The sequence below is a fragment of the Petaurus breviceps genome, unplaced genomic scaffold (genome assembly GCF_028583685.1).
Source record: "Petaurus breviceps papuanus isolate PSGF00001 unplaced genomic scaffold, PetGlider_PUasm1.0 151, whole genome shotgun sequence".
In the NCBI taxonomy this organism is placed as follows: Eukaryota; Metazoa; Chordata; class Mammalia; order Diprotodontia; family Petauridae; genus Petaurus; species Petaurus breviceps.
Genome location: NW_027185712.1, coordinates 9,404,637 through 9,430,724, shown reverse-complemented (window position 1 = coordinate 9,430,724; position 26,088 = coordinate 9,404,637).

Below are 26,088 nucleotides of genomic sequence, written 5' to 3'. Positions count from 1 at the left end.
GCTAAGGAGTCTCTCTGGGAGCCATACAGCTTCCTTGAAGGGTATCTTTCTCTGCTCTTGCCATTCCTTTTCCTAGAAACTCTACTTAGCTTAACAGGCTCTCCTTAAATCTCTACCACCTATTATGTCCCTGCCTGTGAAGTTAGAAATAGAAACCTGACCAAAATGCTTGAAAACCACTTTACGTCTTGCTCCATATGTTTCAGCTATCTCAAGAAACTTCCTTGCTTTCAAGGTGAGTAAGGCCCAGGCATTTCACATGGATAAAAAAGTTCCCAACTATGTTTTTTTTTTAAGGCCTTGAGCCTCCCCTTGTATGAGTTAAAATGCACTATGACAAACATCCTATTACTTCATGTATCACTATTTTGTCTAATTCCTTTGTGAAGCCTCTCAGAGTCCCATAATGGCTGTTAAAGGCTGGAACAACTATAAAATGAGACAGTTGCCTTGATCCACAGTAAGTCATTCTCATTATGTTTTGGTCTCATTTTATCCAAGGATATATCACTGGATATGTGATCATCTTATCAGTGGAAATAATTACTCTATTAACATATTCCCAACTCATTCATATCTTTTAATCCTATGCAACTGTTGTCAGTGTCCTTTTATAAATCCTCTAAAGAGAACTACCCAATGTCCTGGAGGCTTTTGTCCCTTTCTCTTGACGTTGTCTACCTGCCAACAGAAGCCATGACAATCTATTGCTACATAGATAATATTTGTAGAAAATTATAATGTTCGCAAAGCACGTTGCACATAGAATTCATTTGATTCTTACAATATTTGTGAGGTAGGTGCTATTATTATCTGCATTTTACAGATAAGGAAACTGAATCCCAGAGATGTGAAGTGACTTAGCTAGAATAAGGGGCAGGGCAGCATTCAAATTTAGGTCTTTCTGATTTCAAGCTTAGGATATACACTACTATAGAACTTAGCTAATTACCTGACTCATTCCATTTCCTTTTTTTTTCTGTCCTACATCTCTAGTGGGATTCTTTCTGTCATTTCTAAGTTGGTAATATGTCACAGATTACTTCTACCTGTCAGCCCCCTTCTTTATTGCATTGCCCATTAGGAGACTGGCATCTGGCTCTTTGGACAATTTGGTGTTCCATGATTCACAGCCATCCAGCATCACTGAAAATACTCATATACACATTAAAAGACAACTTTATAAAAAAGTGCTTAATAATAATATAAGCTACCAAAAGGAGACATCACAATTCAGTTTATGCTCAATGCCAAGCCCTTGGTATACAGACAGTTGAGTGATAGGAGTTCAGAATAGGGAGAGGTCAGCAAAGGTTGCAGCTTCCAGGAGGAAGAAGAGTTAGTTTGAGTGGAGCTAGCAAATCTGGGCCTAGTCTATTTGCTTCCTTTTTCTCTATCAGCCCATCTGTCAATCTATGTTGGATTTCTGACACATTATAAATGGTCCACTTAGACCATATTCTTAAAATTCCTAAAAGGGTGATCTTTGCAGCCACCAAGTGTTATATTCACAACTGCTGTTGAGGGTGCCTAGAGAGTAGACATATTATGAATGCCCTGAGGGACTGATTCCCATTCAGAAGCTGGGAAATAGGAGACTGCACAGTGGGAAGAAAGGATGGGCTCATAAATGTTTAGCACCCTATTCTCTGGAGAAAAAAAAATATGCCTAGAGCATACTTTTTTTTTTTTTTGCTTTTTGGAGGGCAATTGGGATTAAGTGACTTACCCAAGGTCACATGGCTAGTTTTTGTGTTAAGTGTCTGAGGCTGGATTTGAACTCACGTCCTCCTGACTCTAGGGCTGGTGCTCTATGCCACCTAGCCTCCCCTGCATCACTTTTTTAAAGTTAGAAAAACCCAACAACAAAAAAAATAACTCAAGCCCTAATTTGTCATTTTTGCAGATTTCTGAGGTGTAAAGCTCACAATGGAAATTTAACAATCATGTCTTGAGAGTCTTTTTTGAAGGGGCTCCAGCATACCAGTAGGAATAGGTAAAGTGAAGGACTGTTGGGGAATAGTGAGAGATGGGATTGTGTTGGAGGAAAGTCCCACAATTGTCTATCTCAAGAAAGGTTGAAATATGACCCATCTTCCTACCCTCTGAGTGGTTGATCAAAGACAAACAAGGCCTTCTCATCTCTTTCTTTGGTGACCACTGCTATGCAGCAGGGAGAGACTCAGATTCCACAAACATATGTGAAATGTCTACTAAGAGGCAGAGATGCCAAGATATAGCAAATACAAGCCCTACTCCCAGTGAGCTCATAGTCTTAAAAAGACTAAGAATGTACACAAATATCTGTAATTCAAGGAAGAATGTAATATGTACAAAGGCAAAGTGGTATGAGAAAACTGAGGAGGGAGAGATTATTTCTAGTTGGAAGGGCCAGAAAAGCTTCATGGAAGTGATGGCACCTGAGTTAGACCTTAAAAGAAGGGGAAAATATCAGAAGAGGGAGATGAGGGAATTTGTTTTAGGAATGGGAAGTAGAGAAAGCATGGTTTTGTTTAAAGAACCTTGTACTCTCAGTCAGGAGAGCTATATTAAGTTTCAGCCCTGCAACTACATAACTGTGTGGACATAGAGAGGTCAGTGACCCTCTGTATATTAGTTTCCTTATGTGTGAAATGCAAGAAGTGATCCCTAAGGTCTTACTTCCTTTGATTTTATAGATCAAATGGGAGATGGGACAAAGACAGACAAGATTAAGGGATGGAGAGTAGACAAGAATAAGGGTAATCCAATATGCTTGGAATAAAGTTAATAGTGGTATGAAATAAAGTAAAAATAAAGTATATTGGAGCCTGAAAAGGATAGGAGCTTACATTTTTATTCACTAGGGAGTAGGAAGCAAAGGTGTAACTTTGAATAGATGTTACAGAATGGTATTTTAGGAAGATTATTTAAGCAATAATTTAGCAATCTAGGGGAGTTTTTAGCAAAGTCCTACTATGGCTTTTTGGTGAGGTTTCTATCTCTCTCTGGATAGCTATGCAGGGAGGGGTATTCAATATGCAATGTTAAAATTGGAAGGGGAAATCTGCTAGCACACAGAAGCTAGAGACTAAGTGTCATATGTATTGGTCATGAGAGAAGATATTATCCAACACATACATAGGATCATATACACAGAGGTGGAAGAGACCTCAGAGGTCATCTAATCCAACCCTTTAACATTATAGATAAGGAAATGGAGGCCAAGGAAAGTTAGATGTCTTGTTCAAGGTTATAAAGGTAATGAATATTGTAGGTGAAATGTGAACACAGGGTCTCTTACTCCAGAGTCAATCTTCTTTCCATTGAACAAATCTAAAGCAAAATGGAATGTTGTAATTTTCTAGGTCACTGTTAAGAATCACCACTTTGCCCTGAAGGGGATATCATGTGGATAATCTTATCCCTTACTGATCGTGCAATCATTTGTTTTTCCTCTTTGTCTACATTTCAAAACGAAATCATGCCAATGTTCTGCACACAAGGCATTTCACCTGTTTTCCTTAACATCACACATGGCTTTAAGTGTTTCATTTTCAGTGTCTCACCAGCCCTGATCCTTCATCAAAACTGTGAATTTTTCATAGGTTTATTAGCCTTCACCTGTAATCATCTCTCAAATGAACCATCATCAGTGAGTTAATCTGACTTTTGGAGCCCTAATTATTGCCACCTTCCCTGCCTGCCAAGTTTTTCATTGTTGGAAAAGTTTGCTAAGATTTTCAATTCAGAAATCAGTGGCTACATAAGTGCAGTTATGTGCAACACACAATTAAATTGGTTACATTTATATCACTTTGTTTACAGAACAATTTATAGAAGATTTCAACTGATAACACTAAACAGACACATGTATGCATCATAATCAAACAACTAAAAAAAATAGACAGCTCAGAGTCTAGGTCTTTGGGGAGAAATAATATCACCTTTCACCATTAATGAGCTCTCTCCTCCTCATCCAAGTTGGCACTGAGATATTATTTTCATCATGGCAAAGGTGAAGTCTTAAAAGATAGGCCATCATCATCCAGATGTTTAGTGATATGATTCAGTGGCTTCACATTTGAAAATTTCTAGTTCTGTTACATTTTTAAAAATTCTCCTAGAGTGTAGTTTATCCATATAGTGTAGAAAGAATCCCTGCTTATGCTCAGTGACCTCAAAATATTATCCCAAGGGTCTGAAGATGTTATTTTCCACTAAGCATCTGTTTACCAGATTACTTTTCCAAAAGCACACAGATTCAGCAAATAAGAAATCTGAAATGTACTAAATTACTAAAGTTATTGTTAAATCATTGTATTATTTGATGCTGAACTCAGACTGAACCAAGAAGCCTTCCAGAAATCAAGGGGGATGTGAATAAAACTCAATAATTAATATCAATGTCATTGGAAATAAAATATTAATCTAAGGTTTTCACTTGTCTCTTTTACTAGGACATTGGTCTTGAATGACATATTCTCTGCACCAAGGGAAGGGAGTAAAGATTTTTGGGGGATAAGGGGGTAGATTTAATAATACTCTTCTCTGCTTATTTGAGTTACATTTTCTAGGAATTTTGCAGAAACAATGCAGAAGGGAAAAAAAAGTTTTCCTGTGTCTCCTTGACAGCTACAAACACTCTTATTGTGTGTCCTCATTGAATGAAAAATATAAAGTGTCGAGGTAGCACTGGAAGATTGACTGGATTCTAAATGAACTTTCTGATAGTAAATGTAAAACTAGAGAGAGCAGAGCACCAGTAATGAAGGGAAATACAAGGCTAAGTATTGGAAAGTCATTAGCGAGCTCATCAGGGACAACTCTTTGATGGCCTGAACTGCTTCCAGAAAGATAAGAACATATTGTTTAAAAAAACAATTAAACCCCAACCGGCACATTCATAGAATTATTTCACATTCACATGCAAATCCAGAGGCACAGATTTGCTCAACATACTAATAACACTAGAGAAGGAAATAGAATCTAAGGGTGATAGTGTACTTGGGTGGGTAAATAAAGACAGATACAAGCTTATTGAGTTCATAATAAGTGTATAAAGATGGTTAAACTTTGGCACACAATTACAGGTGTACACAATTGGTACACAATTGCCAGGGATCTTGACAATTTTGCTAAGGTATATTAAGTGTACATGTTTCCGTTACCATGATTAATCTGAAGAATAAAAAAAAAATAAGCACAAACAGAATTTGTCGTTTTGTTTTGTTTCTTTTTAAATATAACCATATCACAGGTTAATGGCTCCTATTAAGGTTTATTTTTGCCCCATCTTCCCTCCCCTCCCCACCTTCCTCATTTTTTTCTCACTGGATCCTTGATTTCATCATTGTGGATTTAGCTGTTAGATTAGTACATAAAATACTAGGGATGGTAAAGATATGAAATGTTGCATTGACTTTAAGAGGTCATCACATTATTAGTTTTACATAACTTTAATTTTGGAACAAGGTATCTCTTATAAAGTGAGAGTAATAACAAAATACATAAATAATTAAAAAATAAACTGCTAGGTATGAAAAGATGAACACTACTAAATTTTTGAATATACTAGTCTCTTAAGAAATTCAGAGACTTCCTGGGCTTAGTTATTTGCTCTCTTAATTATCTCCTCTTATTCCAGCTTTTTCAATGTCTCTTCCACTGAAATTTTCTCCTCTTCCTTCAAACATCCCATTCCATTTCCTTTCAGTCAACCATTGATTTATTAAACACCTACTGTACACAGAGTCCTAGGAGAGATGCTGGGAACAGAAAGGGAAAACCAAAGCAATCCCTGGCCTTGAGTTCTAAGAAGCTTGCGTTCTATTTTTGGGTGCGTCTAGATAATATTTCTACTTAGATGTTCTGATGCTGCCTGAAAATTAATTTCACCTCTTCCTCTAAGCCTAAGAATCTTACTAAATCTTTGATTGCTATGTATATCATTGCTTCATAGATTTAGAGCTAAAGATACCTTAGAAGATATGTAGTACAATTCTCTCACTTTAGAGTCAAGAAAACTGAAGCCTACAGGTGATATGCATAGTGTCACAGATGGAGTGTGTGACAGAACCAGAATCCTAGACTTCCAACTTGAAATCTACTATTTAGTACAACCTGTTCTTTCCTTATGGTCTGCTCAATATCCTAATTTTATAAGCTTGGTGTGATCTTTGAATTTCATTCACCTCTATAACATTCCATGATTCAGTCTGTCATATCTATTTTTGCAATATCTTTTCCATTCTTCTCCCATTGTGAACATACTTGTTTGGGCTCTCCTATCTCCCTCCCCCTGAACCCCACCAGACTATAGTCTCCTGACTTATATTCCTTCAATAGGAATTCCTTCAATTTCTCTCTAATTCAGTCTCCATATTGCTGCGCATGCATTCTTCCTTTGCATTGATGTGTTCATGGCATTACTTCACATAGCCACATAGAAAAACACAAATTCTGTGGCACCTTGTTACCTTCTGTAATGGTAATGGGAATTTGAAGACCTTCCCTACCCTTAATAGGCCAAATTTAATCACATGGAGCCCACAGTGGGAGGAGCTTGCTGAAAGGATGGAACAGAAAGGGTGGAGCAGGAAGGAGCAGGAGAGACCACGAGCAGAACTGGGGGCAAGCAACATGGGAGGCAGAGGAGCTAGTGTGAGTGAGAGGGGGAAATTTTTACTTAAGGGAGCCTGTTTTGTTTTGAAAGCCTGATGGAGGGAAGGCTTGAGGATGTCCATGCTTGCTGCATTGGTTATGTGTACCAACTTCTTGGTTGCACTGATGGATTTGGTTTTCTGGTGTTGGGATTCAGTTTTCTGATGTTTGAATATATGTTTTCCAGAATTACACCAACATATCCATAGCCACCATGGGTACTATAAATATCACATTGACGTTATACCTTCTGAATAAAAATATAAACTAATAACTCTGGCATTTCAGTTCCTCCACAATCTAAATTGATCCTCCCTATCCAGACTTATGTCTCACTATTCCACTTTAAGTATTGTACATTCTTTTTTAAAATTTATTTTTAGTTTTCAACATTCATTTCCACAAGATTTTTAGTAACAAATTTTTTCTCTGTTTTTCCCCTACCTCCACCCCAAGATAGCAAGCCTACTACATACCTCTTCCCCTAATCTGCTCTCTCTTATATCCTACCCCATCCCCCCTCCAACTTTCTAGTAGGCCAAGATGGATTTCTTCTATACCTCAGTGCCTGTATATCTTATTTCCCAGTTGCAGGTAAAAACAATTTTTTTTTTAAACAGCGGTTTTTAAAACTTTGATTTCCAGATTCTTTCCCTTCTTCCCTCCTCACACACCCCCAGTGGGAAGATAAGCAATTCAATAGGTTGTACATGTGTAGTTAATGCAAAACATTTCCATAGTAGTTATACTCTGAAAGCTAACTATATTTCCCTCCATCCTATCCCACCTCCCACTCATTCTATTTTCTACTTTGATCCCATCACTTTTCAAACTTATGTGCTTCTAACTACCCTCTCCCCGAATCTGCCCTCCCTTCTATCATCCACCCTCTTATCCCCTTCCCCCTTACTTTCCTGGAACGTAAGATACCCAAATGAGTGTGTATGTTATTCACCCCTTAAGCCAAATTCATTGACAGTAAAGTTTACCCGTTCCCTTTCACCTTCCTGCTCTTCCCCTTCACTGTAACAGTTGTTTCTTGCCTCTTTTATATGAGATAATTTGCCCTATTCTATATCTCCTTTTCTCTTCTCATTATATTCCTCTATCATCTCTTATTTTATTTTTTAGATATCATCCCTTCCGATTCAACTGATCCTGTGCTTTCTGTCCATGCATATACATACACACATATACACCTGCTTACATATGAATTTATACACACATATGCTCTCCTATGCATACATATACATACATACATACATACATATATATTACCTTCAACTATCCTTGTACTGAGAAAAGTCTCATGAGTTAAAATTATCGTTTTTCCATGTAGGAATGTGAATAGTTCAACTTGAATAAATTCCTTATGATTTCTTTCTCCTGTTTACCTTCTCATGCTTCTCTTGCTTCTTGTATTTGAAAGTCAAATTTTCTGTTCAGCTCTGGTTTTTTCATCAAGAATACCAGAAAGTCCTCTATTTCATTGAATGACCATATTTTCCCCTGAAGCATTATACTCAGTTTTGCTGGGTAGGTGATTCTTGGTTTTAATTCTAACTCCTTTGACCTCTGGAATATCATATTCCAAGCCCTTCGATACCTTAGGGTAGAAGCTGCCAGATCCTGTGTTATCCTGATTGTGTTTCCACAATACTCAAATTGTTTTTTCCTGGCAGCTTGTAATATTTTCTCCTTGACCTGGGAACTCTGGAATTTAGCTATGATATTTCTAGGAGCTTTCTTTTTGGGATCTTTTTCAAGAAGCGATCAGTGAATTATTTCCATTTCTATTTTGACCTCTGGTTCTCTCTATGGACACCCCAAGCTTTGGCACACTGGCCACACACCCCAGGACCACCACCCAAGACTATGATCCAGATTCAAGCAGGTCAAAGCAAGAGTGATTACCCTCTGAATGGTTTATTGGTCCCCCTACTATCTATAGGACAGGAGCTTTGGAGGTAGCCACATGGCAGCAGCTGCATCCATGAAGCCTCCTCCACCTCTGTCCCCAGGGTCAGGGGCTGGACCATGTTCCTCAGTCACCCAGTTCCAACAGAGTTCCCCACTGACCTTTTACTTTCTCTTTGGCATTTATGGGTTAAAATGTCTAGAAACTGCCACAGCTGCTGGTGATTCAACCTCCTGATGTCTGCTCTGGCCTGGCAACTGGTCAGGGATGCCCCCGCATGTGGGACTGTGTGGCTTATGCGGGGTTGGGATTAGATCATGTGGGGCGGGGCTTGGCTCCCAGCATGGGTGCAACAGACCCTTCTTGTTGGCCTGCCAGGCTTCCTTCAGTGGGAGATTTATTTCTCTCTGTCACTTTGTGGGTTCTGTACCTCTAAATTTTGTTTAGAGTTATATTTTACAGGTATTGGAGGTGTTTGGAGTGGGAGCCACACTGAGTTCCTGTTTTTACTCTGCCATCTTGGCCAGTATTGTACATTCTATCTAAACTAGATGATTTTTTCTACTCTGCCTCATTCTGGTCTGTCCCTTTCCTCAAACCATTATCCATCCAGATACTGGAAGAACTCATCTCCCCACATCTCTATCACTCCTTTCCTTTGAGACCTAAAACAAAGCCATCTTTTGCCAGGAAACTTTTCCTCAACCCTACTCTCCCATTCATCTTTCCTTTCTCAAATATTTTTATATCACTTCATCTTCATCTATTTTTTATACTTATCTCACTCTCATATCATAGTTTTGTACTTGGTTTTCTTGCTATTAGATTTTAAATGGCTTAAGAGCAGGGCCTTTGTTAAAATTACCTTTGTATCCTTAGTACTTCATGGATTTCCTGGGACATATTAAATGCCTTAGTAAATGTTTGATGAAGCAAATTGGCTAGACAATACACTTCTGTGATTTTAATTACTGCATAAATGCAAATGTTTCCTTGTCTATAATACTTCTATCTCTAACCTATGTTCTGAGCTCCAGACTCTGATTTCAAACTGGATAACCTTTCTACCAGAAGAGTGGCAATATTTCAAATTAAACATGTCCAAAACAAAACAAAAGTAAAAAACCCTCATTGTTCACCAATAATGTGTTTCTTTTAGACTTCTTCATTTATCTAATCTTTCCAATTTCATATTTTCAAAATCTTGAAATTATTTAATCATTATTACTTGCATGATTATAGCAAGTCACTTAACTTCTCTTACCTTTAGTTTCCTCATCTATATAATGGTTCTAATAATAACTAATACCTCCATGAAGCTGTAGTAAGAATCAAATACAATAAGGAAAACAAAGTCTTTTACATATGTGAAAGTAATTTATAAATTGTTGTTACAATTATTATTGTGATAGACTCCTGCTTTACTTTTTTCTCCCTCATATCTAATTACTCACCAAATCCTGTCAATTCTTTCTTCATAAAATGTTTCAAAGAGATCCTTCTATTTATGTCTTTGTTCCCAGTACTCTATTTTAGTTCCATCCACATCAAGCCAACTGTCTGAAAGTCATTCTTTCAGTTTTCCATCTCTTTTCCTCTCTAATATACTTGGCACACTGCTGACAAATCAATTTCCCTAAAACTACTAATTTCCAATTATGAGAAGATGTCTACTCAATAAATAAGAAACTCCTGAACCCCATCATGAGTCTTATCTTTGCATTTCTCTCATATTCTTTGCTTCATGTGATGCTATATCTTTCCCTTGTGTCCTAGACAAATCCACCCAATCTTCAAGAATCTTCAAAGCTTTTGTCAAAATCATTCTCCTCCACTAAAACTTCCATGATTACTCTAGCACCTAGCTCATGATGACTTTCCTCCTCAGAATTCATAGCACACATTATCATTTAATAGGAAAAAATAATTATTTAATGACTTACGACATCTCTGTCAAGATAAAATGTATGTACATTAAGGGTAGGGAATTTCATGTTTATCTATATCCGCATTTAACACAGTACCTCGTATAGAGCAAGCACTTAGCAAATGTTTGCAAAATAAGAAATCAATTTAACATTCTTCAAAATGTATTGTTTATGTTTCATTTATTCCTTGTTTATTTGACTGTAGACCACTTGAAAATGAATGATGTTTCTTTTTTGTATCTTCCTTAGTACTGTGCTGCTAACACAGAAAGTTACTCATTTATCCAGATGTTTTGTCTATAGAATGTCAACTGTCCAGATTTTTGCAATCTTCAAATCAATGTTTGTCAATAAATATGTGTTGTTTTATTTTTTTATATTTGTGCACAAATGCCTACAGAAGAGACAATGTCAAAATGTACATGCAGTGTCTACATAGGGCACAGAGAATTCATGCTCTATTTAGGCTATGTACTGACTCCAAAATTGTCTCTTGATACTTATATCCCACATTCTTCAAGAAGTCTTTCTGGGTCCTGCTGAATCTCAGTGCCTTCCTTTTGTGACTATCTCCAAATTATCCTGTTTGTGTCTTGTTAATATTATAAACAGTTGACATTATATAGACAAAACTTCTAGAAATTTGAGTAACTTTTTGTGTTAGATTCTGAGAAAGATTCCTAGTTGTTTGCATGTTTTTTTCTTCATTAGAATGTAGGCTCTTTGATGGCAGAGAATTTTTTTTTAGCTTTCTTTGTGTCCCTAGAGCATAGTATAGTGCTTGCACTTAGTAGGTAATTAATAAATGCTTGTTGACGTAAATAATTACCAAAGCCATGCATTGGCACACTTTCACTAAAGAATAAAATTTGTAGCTTGTTGCTCTTCCATTGAAATAAAGCAGCTACAGTGGGTCTACTTGGAATGGTTATAATTCTCTTGTGAAATAATGCAAAGACTTAAGGGTATGACAAAACTGCTATGAGGTAGATCCATAGTTGTATCCCATTAGTAGAGTTGAAGCTCTCTAGTCAAATTTGTTTTTTGAATTCCTTGACTTCCTTTTCAAGCCCAACTAGACCAAAGTAGTCATACAATTAGGTTGGGGGTGATTAAATACCTTTCAACTTAAATCATTAGAACTATACTCACTAATTTCATTTAGTAAGAAAGAGGGGGAGAAAAGTATATATATATAAATAATATATATATAGGCACCCTGCATTCTTGCAGCTATACCCAAATCTCAGCAGCCCCTATACTTCAAATCAAAATGTATTTTAGGACTATTTTCTTTACTATGTATCCTAATAAATATATCTCCATTATTCTTAACCTGAGTTGAAGGGAAAATTTGGGGGCACTACAATCATGGCCAGGGAGACTTCAGGACACTGGTAAGAATCTGCTTCTTAGCTGGCCAAAACATAAGTAAGGGATTAGAGTAGGACAAGGTTGGAGGAGATTTTACCTCAGTCTACCATCTTACATCTTCACATTTTAACTGGTTATTTTTAACAAGGTGCTACATTCAGTTGTCTTTCTCTTCTTGAAGGACTTCAAGTGCTGTCTACATTATTTAAATTGAAGACTCTCTCAACTCAACACACTGGTAACAAGTCCAGTTACTATCCCCTAGTTGTGGTTCTACCTCAGGTAAGACAAGAGGCTGGTGGAATCATAGATTTAGATAGCAGTAATCTCAAAAGCCTGTGTCTATCATTTTACATATGGGAAAACAGAAGCCCAGAAACATTAAGTGACTTGTTCAAAGATACACAGCCAGTAATTAGCAAATCATAGGATTATAGGATCATGATATTGGAGCTGAAAGAACCCTTAGAAAACACCAAGTGAACCCTCTCATTCTGTAGATGAAGAAACTGAGGCAACAGAAGGATTACCTGAATGGATCAGGGTCATGGAGTTGGCAAGTATTAGGTTCTGAGATCAATGCAGAATTTGAATTCAAGTCTTCTGATTCAAAGCTCAGTACTCATTCCACTCTAAGGCCACCAACTCCTGTATGTAGCTGCTACACTAATCTTGATTGCAATTATTATCTATATTTCATACAAAATACTATATATGCATACATGTGCATATATACATACAATATATGTACATACACATAAGTGTATATATACATAGACACATATATATCTCCTCATAGAATTACATCCAGAGTAGACTAAGTGAATTTCTTGTAGACAACAAAACAGCAACTGTGAACTTTTGAGATGGATTTTATCTTTTCCTTTTTTTATATCCCAATGGCTCCTAGCACAGTGTAGGTAACTCTAGGTTGGAAAACATAGTAGGTGTTGGAAAAATACTTATGTGTTGATTGATTTTTGTGGAGCACTTAATTGCTCTCAAATTCTTTTATGCATATCAACTTATCTAGACTGTAAATTCTTCCCAATAGGGGGCATATCTCCTACTCCTTTGTATCCCCCATGGTGCCTAGTACAGGGCTCAAAGGATGTATGCTGATTAATTGATTGCTCTAAGTAATTTATCACGAAAAAGGCAATCATCTTTCAGACACTCAACAGTTGCCTGCACAACAAACAGTTACTTAGAGTCTTTAAATACCAAAAGGGACTAGTGATGAATAATAAAACAACTGAGATGAAGTAACATGTCACTTTGTGTTTTCAGAATGGACAGTCCAAAGGGACTGAAACAGAAAAGGAAGCATTGTAATATCTTGCAGAAAAGTAGCTCATTGTTATGCAGAATCCACCACACAATGGGTCAAAAGCTGTCCTCAAAAAAGTGATAAACAAGACTTGTTAAAACACAATATTCTGCAGCTAGCATACAAGGAATCAAACTATTGGGGGTGTTATAGTGTGTCCCTTAAAACATTTTGATATGGTAGCACCTTCTTTATATGGAGGTCAGATTTGCAGCAGTTTCAACTATCCAGAACTTGGCCACAACCAATAAGTAGGGTGAAAATGGCCTTTGATGTTACACAGGTCACATGGACTTGGCTTTGTATGAGTTACTTATGTGTGTCAAGTAATGCAGCAGATTAATAACCACATGAACACATAAATAGCAGAAAGAAACATGAGTTAAAAGTAGGGGGTGGGTGAGGTAGAATCCAAAATAATTATAAAATCATAGCTGTGAGCATTTGGGGGAGCAGGAAGTAATTCTATCTGTATACCTCAACAGAACCTAAGGATATTTTGTATTAAAGCAGGGTATAAAAATTTATATTAATAATGAAGATCCTAACTCATTAAGGAAGGTTAAATCATGTTCAGTGTTGATGACCTGTGTGATATAGTTGAAAGGATGCTGGCTTTGGAGTCAGAGGTCAAATCCTGCCACTGCTATTTACAACACGAGTTGTATGTCCTGGATGAGTCATTTAACTCTTTAGTATTATCTTTGAAAGTTGGGGGTTGGACTAGATACTTTTAAATTTATCCTCTGGCTCTGAATTGTGTGAGCCTGTAAGTATATAATGTTGTTTAGGAATATTGCCATTAAATAGCTGTTAGAAGATGCTGGTCCTGAGAGCATTAGTTCTTACTTATTCGGAAATTTGACTTTTGTAGAAGAAATCCAATCTTTCAACTAGCCAACAAACTTTAATTAAGCACCAAGTATATGTGTCAAGCACTGTGCTATACACTTGGGATACAAAGCAAAACAAAGCAAAACAAAATCCTGGTCCTGGAGGTGATTAGACTATATTCCGTCAGGGAAGACACATTCACAGAAGTGTATAGTAAGTGAAACAAAGTAAGTACAAGGTAATTTTAAAGCGGAGGCAGTAGCGCGTGGAGGGATCAGGAAAGACCACCTGAAGGATGATGTGTTTGAGTGGAACTTTGAATAAATTAGGGAATCTAAGAGGCAGAGGTAAGGAAAGAGGGCATCCAGGTAGGGGAGATATTCTGGGTAATGACATGGAGATTAGAGAAGGAATATAATGTGGGAGGAACAACAAGCCCGGTTTAAGTGGACCATCAAGTGTGTGAAGAGGAGTAATGGGAAAAACAGTGTAGAAATTCCTACCCAAAGATCTTGGATAAGATGCTGCTGTCCAAAGGGTCCACCCATCCTGTTTAAAGTTTGCAACAGAGCAGCCACAGAACAGGGCCCTAGGGAAACCTAAAGTTGGTCCATTATCTTGTGAATGCCTATGTTTCTCAAGGACACATGCAAGTTTTCCATTATAGTGGATATAATGACTGAGAGAACATAATGATATGGATAAACAGAAAAATTAAGTAACATATGTCCACCAAAATATCAGCAGAAAAAGGCCAACATTAATTTTATAGCATGCAAGATCACATGCTTATATTTTCATAGATTTGGATTTGGATTCAGAACCAAATTAACAGGTACAGGGAGGGAAACTGTGCTCCACTGCTTTAAAACTCTTGATCACAAATGGCCTGACTTGCTTTCCAGGCCACCTTTCTTGTCTAACCTTTCTTATATATTTTGGTACACTGATCAACAGAGTTTCTCCCTCCCTTACCCACCCCCTTTAACTAAATAAGCTACACAAGGTGAAAAAATGTCACTGAATTAATATTTATTTTGCAACATAAAAGGACCAGTGGTATCTACAAATAGTCTAATTAATTGGGATTAATTTCATGTGCAAAGTTTGTCTCTGTAGGTGTTGATGGAGTAATACATCAAAGAGGCTTCACCTCTGTAAAAAAAAAAATCAATGGCAACGTAACCTTGATTACTGTCTCTGTTGATGTCACACATAACACTAATCAGTCATGGTTTGCACCAAATATTACGGCAAACAAATATTATTTGTTTTCTTATTGGTTTTTCATGACAAGGGACAATGTTCACTCGTGTAGATGGCCATTCATGGGAAACTGGTAAGGATACACTGGTGCAAATGGGAGTAGTGGAAAGAAAATTACATGAGAATATGAAAGAAAACACTAAGATGGGGGCCACAGATTACTCTCCAGGGAACCAAATGCCCAGTGTATTTTCACAAATGGCAGATCTCCAGAAGGAAGTGCCTTGCAATATCGTATTATAACCTCTGAAGATTGATTGCAGGGGTGGATACATGTGACACCCATAATAGCCAACTTTAATACCTGTCCCCTTCTCTCCCCCCCCAAAAAAGGCCAAACGTTTCTTCCTAATATTTAAGAACATTTAATGTTCATTTGCTTCTTTAAATCCCAGTGGGGATTCAGATTTGCCATTACCTGAACCAGAAAGAAATGTTTGGATTTGGAGTCAAAAGACCTTGATTTTAATCATGGATCTACTCCTTACTACTTGTAAATCCTTGGCAAATCCTTTAACCACTCAAGGCCTCTGTTCTTTTATCTCTAAAATGTGGTGACTGAACAGTTTGATTTAAGTCCCTTCCAACTGTAAACCTCATGTAACATGGCTGCTAAAGAGTCTAATTACATTTAACTGGTGTTGATTGTGGTTCAAATAGCGAACCTTTTAAAAAGACAGTCACTCATAGAAAGACAGAAGGATAATTAAATGTAGCTGAGGGAAAACAGTGGTTCCAATAAAAAAAAGGAGAAGCTCAGATGCTCAGCTGTGGGACTTGCTCAAAAGCAAGCATTCTTAACCTGGGCCCTAAAGATCAATTTTAAGGGGGTCTGTGAGCTTGGGAGGGAAAAACAAATCCAATCTTTATTTCAATACAATCGGTTTAATTTGTATTTTATTTTCTGCATTTAAAAACATTATTCTAAGAAGTGGTCCATAGGCTTCACCAAACTGCCAAAGAAATCCATGGCACAAAAATGGTTAGGAATCCCTGACTAAAATGGGGCTCAAAGGGGTTTTGTTTTTGTTTTTTCATTTATTTGTTTTCAGAACAAGGAGAATTTTCTCTAGGCTCTTATTTCACTAAAATCAAGAAAGGATCAGATCAGGTAAAATCAATACATTGTGGGTATTAATAACTTATTGAGTAGAAAGGTTGTATAAAGATAGAACACTTATCAAATGTTTACTGTGTGCCAGGCACTGTGAAAGTAGCTAGTGATAGGAATATAAGCAAGAAAATTCTTACCTTCAAGAAACTTACATTCAAATGGGGCAAGACAAAATGGAGTTAGAGAGGCATATCATGGAGTGGAATTAGTCTGAAAATAGCGTGGAAGCCTAGTTCTGGTAGGTCAAGGCAAAACAAGATGCTGAACATTGCCCTTCTGGCTGATTCTTACAGTCTACTGCTGCCAGAAATAGAGATAAAACAAAGTTATTGTAATTAAGATGGTGTAACAGCAATGCTACTTGCAGCTTCTGTGGGGGTGTAAGACCAATAATACCAGCACACAGGAAGGCTGTTAGCACAGGTTCTTTGATCTGCTTTTCTAAAGGAAAGCAACTCAAAAGGGCTTAACAGTCTTAATTTAATCAAGCATATATATCATTTACGGGAAAAAGTCAGTACCCTAAACTTCAGAGAAAATACAAATAGAAATTACAAGTAGAAATAATAGCATAATGACCAATAGATAGGGCTTCTAACCATCTGACCAAATAATACTTACATCACAGATCAACAGACAGATCCAGTTGTCTGACCATTAATACATGCATAGTTACCAAAGAGAGAAGCACCAACATCTGGGTTTTTAAAGTTGGGGGTGGAGGGCTCCTTAACAGCTACTGAGTCTCATCTGGCCGAATCATAGGAACATTCTTCTCCTGAGTGAGCTCCAAAAGCCAAATGCTAACCTCAGTGAGGTCTATTAATGGATGGGGAAGATCTTCGACTCCCATTAACAATACAGATGGTAGGGTTTTGTTTTTTGTTTTTTTTAAAGGATTTCCCTTTTTTCTGTTCTGTAAAATGTTTAATCTGTCTAGGTTTGGTAAACAAATTGGTTATTTATTTGATTATCACATAATATTTACCTTTTTTTTGGAAATATTGATGAGGTGTTTGTCTAGGTGTTCATAATATTTCAGTCCTAATCTGCCTAAGACTAGAGTTTTGTCAGTCAACAGATTTACATTCTTCTAATATTAACAAAACCATCTCATGTTTATGTCGCCTATTAAGGCTTCTAAAGTACTTCCAACAACTCTAAATCTTTAATTACTCTTGTTTAATTTTCCCCCAAATAATGTCCCCAGATGAGAAGGCAATATTATAGCAAGAAAAAAAGATACCTAGAGTAAATGGTAAATATTAAATCTTTTCTAGGACCTATTGTCAAATATATGGATGCCTAGAAAAATAAAGATGTCTACCATATGAACAGCATAAAAAAGCCATTCCATTAACAAATAAGATGATCTCAGCACAATAGCTACCTTTGTTTCTACTGCACTGATGCTTACTGGACTATCCCGGCCAGCATACAGGACTTGGTTGCTTTTGCTGAATAGTTTTCCTTTAATGGAACAAAAAAGCAACATTATATCCCTGGATACAGGGTCACAAGTGAGAATTTTGTTTCACAAGACAAGCAGCATGAAAAATGTCACCAAATTAACTTTCTAAATCTCAGGATCTAAAAACAATACAAAAAGTTAAGATAAATTCAGTTTCATGTGGGAGGAGTAGCTAATATAGATGCTTCTATATGCTAAAAAGAGGGCATATGTTAAATTTTCATACCTTCAAAACATTTGTGTCCTGGGAAAATGTTCTAGGCATTTTGTCCTAGTTTGGCTTTTTTTGGGTTTCATTTCTAGATCCATGGTATTGAAAGGACTTGAATTGTCCCTTTTTTTTGTTCTGTTTAATAATTGATGATGATGATGAAGGTAATAGGCTTAGAATATACTTTAAGAGGTAGTCAGGTGGTTTAATGCATAGAGCTGAGGCTGTAGTATGAAAGACCTGAGTTCAAATTTGACCATAGAATTTTCTATCTGTGTGACCCTAGGTAAGTTATTTAACCTCTGCCTGTTCCCCACAAATTCCTCAGTTGTAAAATGAGAATAATAATAGCATCTACTTCCCAGGGTTGTTGTGAAGATTAAATGAGATAGTAATTGTAAAGCACTAAGCACAATGCCTGGCATGGAGTAAGTACTTAATCAATGCTCAGTTTTCTTCCTTCCTTTATCATTACATTTATATCTTTAAACTTTTGTATTTTCCCTTCTTATACATTAATCCACTATGATAAAAAAAATCATTGAGCATCTGATATGTGTTCATTGTATTGCTAGAGGAGATTCTAGGGAAATAAAAGTCATTTCTTTCCCTCAAGGAGCTTACAAGGTAGGGTAAAATGATAGACATTCAGAAAGCCATTACAGACTATGTAAGTCAGAGTGAGATTAAAGGCCAGTGTAATGTGACACAGGCAAGAATGATAAAGGATTTCAAAGAAGGGGCAGATGAACTTTGGATGGCATGATCAGAATAAAGAGGCTTTCAGAAAGTGAACTAGAATGAAATGGGTAGAACCAGGAGCACAATTGTACAATAACAATATAGGTATAAAAACCAACAACTTTGAAAGCTTTAAGAATAACCATTCATATTTGCAGAACCCTGATGATGAAATGTATTATCCATTTGGTGGAGGTGATAGACTTAGAGTATAATTTGAGAAACTATTTTTGTATTTCTATATAGTTATATACATCATTAAATATATCATATTTACACATGTACATATGTATATATACACACATACATAATGTGTTATCTATGTATGCACACATACAACCTTTGAAGGAATTTGTTTTACTTGACTATACATATTTATTATAAGAATTTTCCTCCCCTTTTTCTCCCCAGTAGGATTAGGGGTAGTATGGAGAGAAAATAGTTCCTTAAAAAAAATAATAGAGAGGAGTGGGCCAATAGAAATGTGAAACATTGAGGGTAGCCAATAAGCCTCAAATCCATCATTGAATTAGAGTTGTGTCTACCCCACACATATGAAGATTTGTTCCAATGGCCATGAAGATGGGTAAAGCAGGTGCTGTGGAGTTCTTAGAGCTTGATCATATATCAAAGATGCTAGGTAACCCACCCTATTGTGGGCATTCTGACTTTCATCTTGCCACTGGACTTTGATGACTCTGGAAGACAGTGAGGCTAATGACTTTGTGCTGCTCTGTCTCTCTTAAATCTAATTCATGCACATCATCTATAAGGTCATTTTTCCTCTTCAAAAATGAAGGACAAACAACAATGAAATGTTGCATGCACGTTCAGATGAGGTCTCTGTATTATTACTTTTACTTAACTGTTTTAGTTACAAAACTCTCAGGAGATGGGTGCAATCTCTTAGTATTTGTAATACAAAAACAAAATATGTTTTTTTAAAGGAAAGATGGGTTCTCAATAAGCTGATAGGGAGAGGATTTTAGGTGGAGGAAATTACTTAATTGATGTCCTATGGAATGTGCTAATGATTTATTTTAATATAAATAGTGAATAAAACAGTAGATTTAGAGTTAAGAAGACCTGGGTTCTCCCACCTCTGACACTTAATAGCTGGATGACCTTGTGCAAATCAGCTATCCTCTTTAATTCTTGGTTCCTGTATCTGTCAAATGATGGTTGTAGTGGTGTGTGTGTGTGTGTGTGTGATATTTATACATGTATGTATAATCTTTGAATTTCACAGCCCCATGAAGTCACTACTGCAGCTACTATTACCACCCCATATATAGTGATTTACAAATGTTAAAACACTATATGAGTATTGCTATTATTCTCCCATGCTACCTATTTTCCTCCAGTTTTGGCTAAATAAGATCAATACTTTGTGGGGATTAATTAGGCTAGTGATGGATGATCATGAGGAAAAAAATAGTTTCAGGAGAGAAAGCAAGTAAACTCTTATGAATAAGATAGGTGAGAAATACTACATAGAAGATTCAACTTTTTTTCCCCTTTTAACTCCTTAGGAGATGGGTTTCATAAACATTTGTAGTATAGGAGAAATAAAATCACATATTAGGAATCAGATGACCTGGGTTCCAGTCAAGCCACCAAAGTCAGTAGACAAATCAGTCAATCTCACTGAGGTTTTCTCATTTATCCCAAGCAGATTAATCCTTACATGATACATCACAGAGTGTTCTTTTTAGCCCATGTTTTGAGAAGAGTGTTTGTTCAGTTCTGAATGCCACAGTTTAGAAAGGTAGTTATAAACTGGAGAGAGCCCATTGATCAAGATGGGGCAGAGTCTTGAGAATATGCCTTTTGAGGAATGTTTGAGGGAACTAGGAATGTTAGATGTGAGAAGAAGAGACAGAGAGCTTAAAGCATTTGAAGAGCTAGCACACTGAAGAAAGATTGGATATACATGTTCTTTTGGCGCTAGAGAATGGAAATAGAAACAGTGGGTGAAGATGCAAAGAAACAAGTGTGAGCTTGACAAACAGAAAAAAAAGCATTTGAAGAATTAGTTCCATCTATCCAAAAGAGGGATATATTGACTTGCAGGATGGATTCCCCCTTAGACATTTTCAAGAAAAGAATGGATGACCACTTTTTGGCTATGTTGTAGAGGGTGTTTTTGTATAGGTATGAATTGGAAGAGAGGGCTTATTCACCTCTAAAATTCTGTGAAAAGACATATGTAAATCAGTTTGTATACCAAGGCATTATATAAAAGGTAGCTCTTATGTTTTCTTGGGTATATTGATGAAAAGCCCACCATTTTCTTTCCCATTTCTCCTACTTTCATCATCTCTTACAACCTCCTCTTCTCCAAGATCGTAATCACCATTCACATTGCCTCCCTTAGTCATTCCTCCTTTTGTTCTTATTGTACTGTCCTTTGTCCTTGTCTTCCTGCTTCCCTTATCCTCCTCTCAGGTATTTACTACCCCTATTTTCCTCTTATTTCTATTTTCCCCTTACTCTCTCCACACCTTTTTCTAGATTTTTCTTTTTCCCCAGTCTCACCTCATTTCCATCTCCATCTTGCTTCCCTTTCTCCCTCTTATCAGTTTTGTTAACTAACTTCCATGGGAAACAGTGAGTACTTTGGTTTCACTTGTCTTATGTTTCATTCTCTTCCTGATCTTGTTCCTGGCTTTAAACTTCAAAACCACACCTATGCTGATATATTATCCTGGAATTTTCCTTAGCACCTGCAGCTTCATTACCCTGGAACATTCAATCAACTTATGGCCCTCTTTCCCTGGAATATCTCTCTGGAACATTGTCCCCTTCTCGAAATGATGATTTCCTTCTAGAGTCTCCATTTTATGGAGGGACCCAGGCTAGCCAGCTTTCATTCCCCTTCTAGCTGTGCTTCCAAATTTCCAGATTTCTGGAAAATCATGCCACCTCACATATGGCATCTACACTCAATTTTCTCTGTCTTATAAAAAGGAATACTAAGGTGACATTTCAGGGTTATTTCAATATCAATTAGTTGAAGACTAGAGTCCGAAGTCATAGGTTAAATACTCACAATTTTGAGTTCCCTTTTGTATGTTGCCTTCCTCTATTAGGATGTAATCAACCTGAGGGCAGAAAATCTATCTATATCCCCAGTATATAGCACAATGCATGGTGTATAGTCCATTTAATAAAACTTCCCTCTACATCTTCCTTCCTTCCATGACGTAGGTTTTCAATATGGCTAGTATTAATTTAGTTAGGATTTCCTAGGATTTTTCTTGTCCCCTAAAACATTATATGCTTTAAAAAACACCACCACCACAGAACAGCATCCTTCATAGTGTGGGCTAATGGGGGTCATTCTCATCTTTGGTCTGTGACAAGACTACTTGCGCTCCTTTAATACGGTTTTTCTTTAATTCCCCAAACATAACACTGTCTGAGGAACATGATGTTAGCTAGGATTTGCATTGTGGCAGGAAGAATGATTTCTCCCTTGTCCAGAGGTTGACACTTGGGTCCCTGGGCATGTTTCTCACTTTGCTCCACGAAGTCTTGGAACTGATCTGAGTTTGAGGCTCTGCACATTGATTAGCTCCATGGGGACATGAAGCCGAGCAAGAAATGAGCTTCCTGCTATCTAGATAATGCTCATGATATTCAAATATACAAACATGACTTTGACATGGAAATATTCATTAAAATGTGAACGGGATGGGTGGAGGGGATTAGAGCATCAGCAGTCTCTGAAAAGGGAGAGACTTTCTTTCCTTGCCTATTGTTTTGCTCAAAAGGGACAAACATTTATTGAAAGCCTACTATGTGTAAAGAACCTATTCAGGGCTGGGTGGGATACAGAATAAATCAAACATGGTCCTCCCCTACAAGAATTTATGCCATACCAAGGTAAATGGAATGTGTGTAAGTAATTCTGTTGTAAAATAGTATTTTATACATACTATAAATAGGAGTGGTTCTGATAAAAAATGCATAGGACTTAAGGGAAAGAATGTGTTTCATTGGAGTGATCAGAGAAGGCTTTAAAAGAAGAAGAAAGTTGAACCAGGTCTGAAGTATGTGCAGGACCATGGTTTTTGTCTTTCTTTGTATTTCTAGTGCTTAGCTTAGTGACTTCTACTTAGCAGGTGCCTAATAAAAGCCTGTTGATTGACTAACTTGATCCTGACATTTTTATAGTATATGGATCCTTATAATTTCCTTGCTTTATGAACAGATTAAGCTTAGGGCATGAGGAAGGCTTGTCCTGCAGGTGGGAATTAAGTAGTTCTAGAGAGAGAGAAAGGAAAGTGGAAGAAAAGGAGTCAGGCCCATGATTAAAAAAATAAAAATACAAAAAAACAACCCCCCACACACACACACTATTATGCTCTAGATAACAACTCATATTCCTTTAGTACTTGAAGATTTAGAAAACAATTTGTTCACAAAAACTTTGTGAGGTATTACCCCCCTTTTCATATAAGGGGATTGAGACTCATATAACTCAAATGATTTGTTCATGGTCACAAAGCTAATAAGTGTCCAAGCTAGTATTTAACCTATGACTTCAGAATCCAAGTCTTCAACTAATTGATACTTAAATAACCCTGAAAATGTCACCTTAGCATTCCTTTTTATAAGATAGAGAAAATAAAATGCAGCTCAAGGCAGAGAAAGCCTGAAGATCAAAACCCATGATATGCTACCACTTTCTACCATTTGTGATTAACATTAATTAATATTTAATGCCAATTGCTAATTGCTAGTACATTTGTTTAGAGCAATGCCCCACTGATAGATTCCTTCATTCATAGAGTAATATTTTTCAGGTAGAAGGAAAAACAGAGCTCATTTAATCCATCCCCTGTTTTTTATAGATGAGGAAACTGAGGCCCTGAGAGGATAAGTTATTTCCCAAAGGTCACATAGAAAGTTAGTGGCAGAATAGTAACTGGTATCTTAACTTCTAGCCTATATTCTTTTTATTTCAAGAATATACTAAGAATTTATTATGTGCCCAGAAGATGAAAGACGACATGGCCTTCATTTCTGAGGAAGTGGATTTTAAAAGATAAAACAAATAGTCTTCATCTCGTTTGCTCTCATGGATAACTATGTACATCTAGGGACAAAATGACTGTCAGCAGGACATTAAAATATGTTATGAAAGATTTATACATTCATCAACTCACTGACACTTGTATCACTGACTAATAGATCTACTTGTTATGGAACAAAGTTACTTAATTAGGCTCCTGACTTCCCAGCTTCCATGCTGGAATATGTCCCATGCATCAATTATTTGTTCTTGAGAAAGTGCTAGTTAACAATCTTTGAAAGGAATGTATGTCAGAAATACTGTCCAGAGACTTACAGAGATTGCAATTTGTACATCTATGGTCACCACTTCAGATTGCTTTTTCAATCCTCTTGGGAAATCTCTCTTTCTGCAAGGAATAGGCATGTTAGAGAGCAGGACTGGCTTTTGGAGTATTACCAAATCTAGCAGCATTTGTTTTTCTTATTTCCTATCTCTTATTTCCATATAATTTCCAATAGAGTCAGCCACAGTAGACCCAGGAAACACCCAATGCCTTTGTACTACTCTCTTCACTTCAATCAAAGAGGGATGATTTGAAGAACTTATTCACAGTAAATAAGGACTGAATGTATTTCCCCATATGAGCTATCAATTTAAAGCTTGAAGGAACCTCAGAGGACATGGTGTTTCATTACCTATATTGGCCTAATTTGGTTAACATCACAGTGAAAAGATAAAATTTGAACTCGAGTTCAAATTGCCTCTAAATCCAGCATTCTGTTCACTGACCTATGTAATGAAACTATGTACACTCTGAGTAAGACTGGCTGACCTCATGTTGTGAATTTTTATAAAAGGGATTTTTGGTGAGGTATGGGTTGGGATAAAATGCCTCTAAAGTCCCCTCCAGTTCTGAGAGGCTGTTCTTGTGAGCTACCCAAAAGGAAAAAAAAAACAATCTTCATTGGGCAATTTCAGGCTCTATGGCACCTGAGTGGCAGATATCATTAGGTAGTCCTAAGTTGCCAGTGATAGTCAAATAATTTCACATAGCTACAAAAGGCTAGTCCTGATAGAGAAGGGTTTCTTTGAAGCTTAGTATCATCAACTGATGGTAATGGACAACAGGAGTAAATGATGGACTGAATTAAATATAATGAAATCAAATAAGGATAAAAATTAAAGTTCTACAATTTGGGTTAAAAAAAAAACTTACAAAATAGAAAAGGCATAGCCAAACATTCACTGAAAAAGATCTGGGGTGTTTAGTTGAGGGCAGTAAACTCAATTGGGTATTTTTGATACACTTTCTCTATAAAGTCTTTACAAAAATATCTATTATAAATCTATTACGAGGGGTGGCTGGGTGGTACAGTGAATAGGACACCGGCCCTAGAGTCAGAAGGACCTGAGTTCAAATCTGACCTCAGACACTTAACACAAAAACTAGCCATGTGACCTTGGGCAAGTCACAACCCCAATTGCCCTCCAAAAAAAAGTTTTAAAAAATCTATTATAAAATAATGGCATAAATATATAAATAACAATATAAAAATAATCATTTGAGGGCATTCTTGATGAAAGTTTGAGATGCTAATATGTAGGTGTTTACAAGTTTTTTGATCACACACACACACCTATCAGTAAAATATTTATTGAGTGTGTGCCCCTAAATATATGTATATTTATTTATTTGTCAATTATATACATATACTAGTTTAATATGAAAATATTGAACTGACATTTAAATACATAAAGACTGAGATAGTACAGATTTTAAAGTATAGGAAACTGAAGCAGACAGGGTTTTTGTGACTTGTATAAAGTCACACAGCTAGTAAATGCCTGAGGTCACATTTAAACTCAGGTCTTGCCTAACTTGAAGCTTAGTGTTCTATCAATTACACCACCAGCTGCCTGAAATCCTTATGATTTTTTTCCTTATTTGTACCTCTATGCTGAGGTCTATGGGTTGGTGTCTTTTTAGAATCCATAGCAGGCACTTCTTTCTACCATGAGAGGTTACACTCCTGGAAGTTGCCTTTTTTGAGTGATTATCACTCATGGTCTCCTACTGGTTCAATATCTCTGATTCCCGGTGGTATTGTCTGTTCCTGAAGTAATCTCTTTGATATCATGATCAATGGAGGTAGGAAGAGGGAGAGGGAGAGAGGGAGGGAAGGATGGAAAGAGAGAGAGAGAGAGAGAGAGAGAGAGAGAGAGAGAGAGAGAGAGA